The 4,151-nt window shown below is 38.1% G+C and overlaps 1 non-coding gene across 1 annotated transcript; it reads right to left on the reverse strand.

The window, feature by feature from the left end:
* Positions 1-410: 410 nt before the first annotated feature.
* On the reverse strand, positions 411-517 carry LOC128283141 (small nucleolar RNA R71). Its single transcript, XR_008273482.1, has one exon. It is a non-coding gene; the product is annotated as a small nucleolar RNA R71 (small nucleolar RNA).
* Between the last annotated feature and the right edge of the window lie 3,634 nt (positions 518-4,151).

Here is a 4,151-nt window from a genome sequence, read left to right on the forward strand (position 1 = left end):
TTCTTGCGATTGCTGCTGACTCGGTAAATCAGAATCCTGCTCCACGCACTATGTATGATTATGTTAAACCTACTTTAACAGGAACTGAGACAAGTATAGTCAGGTTTGTTGTTGCAGTAAATAATTTCGAACTGAAACCTAACATAATTCAAATGATCCAACAGTTTGTTTAGTTTGATGGTTTGCAGGATGAGGACCCAAACGCTCATTTGGCGAATTTCCTAGAGTTTTGCGACACTTTTAAAATCAATGGCATTTCTGATGATGCCAATCGCCTTCGGTTTTTTCCTTTTTCGTTGATGAACAAAGCAAAGCAATGGTTTAACTCGTTACCACGAGGGTCAATCACTGCTTGGGAACAAATGACCGAAAAATTTTTACTTAAATATTTTCCCCCGGCTAAAACAGCTAAATTGAGGAATGATATCTCTTCTTTTATGCAGATGGATCTAGAGACACTCTATGATGCATGAGAGAGATACAAGGACCTCTTGAGAAGATGCGCTCACCATGGGCTGCCCTTATGGTTGCAGGTTCAAACATTTCACAATGGCCTGAATCCTTTAACTAGACAGATGGTTGATGCAGCCGCTGGTGGGACTATCAATAATAAGACACCTAAGGATGCTTACAAATTTATTGGGGAGATGTCACTGAATAACTATCAGTGGAAAGTTATGAAGACAAAGCCGATGAAAGCAGCCGGTGTTTTCAACCTCGATTCGGTTACTATGCTATCTAACCAGGTAGAACTCTTAAATAAAAAAATTGACAGTTTGTGTGGTTCTACTCAAGTGCATCCAGTGATGAAGTGCAATTCTAATGGAGGAGGAGCATACACAGAATATCAACCCTTCAACTCTAGTACTGAGGAGGAAGAAGTTTAATATATGGGTAATAACTCTAGATCTCAAAATAACTCATATAGTAACACATATAATGCAGGTTGGAGGAACCATCCCAACTTCTCGTAGGGTGGTCAAGGGAATCAAAGCCGACAACATCCTCCAGGTTTTTAACAACCACCTTACCAAAAAGAAAAGAAGCCGAACCTTGAGTAGATCCTAACAAAGTTTATCTCGGTGTCGAAAACTCACTTTCAGAATACCGAAACAGCACTTAAGAATCAACAAGCATCGATCCAAGGGCTCGAAACTCAGATAGGCTAACTCGCCAAATTAATTTCTGAACGACCACAAGGTAGCCTGCCGAGTAACACTGAATCTAACCCAAGGGAACAACTCAGCGCAATTACCATCCAAGACGAGGAAGGTTTAGTTGAACCTGAACCAGTACCGATGCAAGGAATTGTGTTAAGTAAAGGTAAAGGCGAGGTAGACCACAGTGAGCAGAAACCGGTAAGTAAAAAGTACAAACCACTAGTGTCATACCCCAATGCGACAAGGAAATACTGCACAGATGAACAATTTGGTAAATTCCTTAAACTATTAAAGAAATTACACATTAACTTACCGTTTATTGAAACTCTTTCGCAGATGCCAAATGCAGTCAAATTTTTAAAGGTTTAGCAAATAAACAGAAGTTGGATGAGGTGTCGCATATGGAGTTAAATGCAGTTTGCTCAGCCATTCTACAGAACAAGCTTGCCAACAAATTGAAAGATCCAGGGAGTTTTATGATTCCTTGTTTAATTGGTAGCTTAAATGTTAAAAATGCTTTGGCTAATTTAGGTGCTAGTATTAATGTCATCCCTACAAAATATTTAAACAACTAGGTCTTGGGAAACCTAAACAAACTAGGATGAGTATTCAGTTAGCCGATAAAACTATCAGATTTCCTAGAGGCATCATTGAAGATGTACTTGTAAAAATTGATGAATTTGTATTCTCAATCGATTTTGTTTTTCTAGACATAGAAGAGGGTAGTGACGCACTTCTAATTCTAGGAAGGCCCATTTTAGCAACTGCTAGAACCATTATTGATGTTGGTACAAGTGAACTCACACTTCGTGTGAGTGATGACTCAGTTACTCTTCAAGCTCATAATCCTATTAATACTGACCATGTGTTGCAACCTTCTTTTCAGGAAACACTTTCGAAGAGCACACATGAGCTTTGTTCAAGTAACAACAAAGAACCCATTTATGAAGAACGAAGGCTAAAAATCGAGGAACTGGATGAATGGCGAACACATAAACCAAGGACACACGATAAACCAAAACCACGCCATGACGAGCTTAATATTTCACCAATTCAACTTAAGGTTGGAGACAAAGTACTACTAGATGTAGCAGACCCTCGTATTGCCACTTTTGAACCTAACGGAGCAATCCTTCTTACGGTACTCAGCATTTTTCCATATGGCACAGTAGAGGTAAGCCATCCATCACAAGGTACTTTTAAGGTAAATGGACATGTCTCAAACTTTATAACGATGAGAATTTCAAAGACAATAAAGAGGAGCTACGGCTCCACGAAGTTACCTAAATATGCCCACAAGGTGGAGTCGAGCTTAGACTATAAATAAGCGCTTCTCGGGAGGCAAACCGAGCACTAACAGTGTTAACTTCTTTAAATTTTAGTTTTTAACATTTAATTCACTGAGTCACTGAACGCAGGTTTTCAGGAAACACACAGCCAGGCACACGGGCGTGTCTTAGGCCGTGCCCATACCATGGAAGGAAACACGGCTGTGCGATACGGCTGTGTGAAAATAGGGCATAATTTTTCCCCAAGACGGGAATCGATAAGTTGCCACGGCCGTGTGATATGGCCGTGGGCAATCCTTCTAAATTAACATGGGCGTGCGACATGCCCGTACCAACCGACCGTGGTCGAGCCTGTCAAAACAACACGGGCGTGCGCCTGCATACACAGGCGTGGAAGAAGCGAACGAAGAATGACACGGTTGTGCAACATGGCCGTGTGCACCAATGCGACCAATTTCGAAAACCACGAAACGCATGGGGGGCACGCCCGTGTGCCCCAATTTCTTTATAAACACCTATTATTTATTATTTATTTTATTTTTATCTTTATTTATATTTTGAAATTACTTTTTATTTCCCTTTAATACTATTTTTATTTTATCTTGAGATTTTATAATTTTTATTTAGCTATTTCTTTACAAGTAATTATGCTTCTTTATATTTCCTAAAGAAGTTCCTGATTCTATCACAGTTATAAAGAGCTCCAAAGCTCACTATTACTTATGAACTTGAAACTCCACTGGAAAAGGTTCTCCATGACTACCATGTCCTACCCGACCACCACGATAACCTCTTCGTTGGACACTGTGGTTGTCGAACCCAACCTCTACTTTCATGCTCACTTTTATTGTTACTTTGAGTACGTCAATATTGATATGTTATTCTAGAACTTGCTTGATTATACATGTCAAGACCACACATTTGATTTGATATGTCAAGATGATAAAGACACTTAGGTTTAACCCACTCACTCCATAAAAGCCTACCTTCATAATTAACCCTTAGCAAACCCTCTTGAGCCTAATAATCCATCCATTGATTTACCCTCAATATTAACCCATAACCCATTATTGTTGAAATCCCCTAAATTAACTTGATCCCTATTTTTGTCAAGATTTGATTTGAATTAATTGCTTAGCTATGTTTTATTTTTCGTTGTAATAATTAGCAAAGTTCTATGTTATTTGACTTGTTCTTAATTAAAAAAAAATGCATTGATATTAGTAGTAATTCTTTTTTTTTTTGAGCTTAAGTTTTTAAATTCGTTATCCCATGAAGAAAAGCTCAATTCTAGGATTTTCTAATTAAAAATGTAATTTATCAAGTTGTAGTATTTTTCTAGTTAGGTATTTTTCAATTCAATCTCGATCCTAACATTCTCTTTCAGCTTGTGACTACACCCCCTAACCAAAGCCACATTATAACCCTCTAACGACCTTTTGATTAATGTATCATCTCAAAACATAGTGGTGGAGATGTGATTTTCATGCAAGCCTATGATAATAATTTTCATTTTGACTAATGAGTGCTTCATTTATTGTCCTTAAACACCTCGAGTGATTTGAGTAAACCTTTAGTGAGGAGGTTTAACTTTGTGATATTTTGAATCAAAGGTAATCACTTAGATGAGGGGAGACACATATGTTTTCGTGATAAAATGCTCAACTTGGAATGTTTGAAACTTTGATGTTCTTCTAGTTGA

The sequence above is a fragment of the Gossypium arboreum genome, chromosome 10, assembly GCF_025698485.1.
Source record: "Gossypium arboreum isolate Shixiya-1 chromosome 10, ASM2569848v2, whole genome shotgun sequence".
Taxonomy (NCBI): domain Eukaryota; kingdom Viridiplantae; phylum Streptophyta; class Magnoliopsida; order Malvales; family Malvaceae; genus Gossypium; species Gossypium arboreum.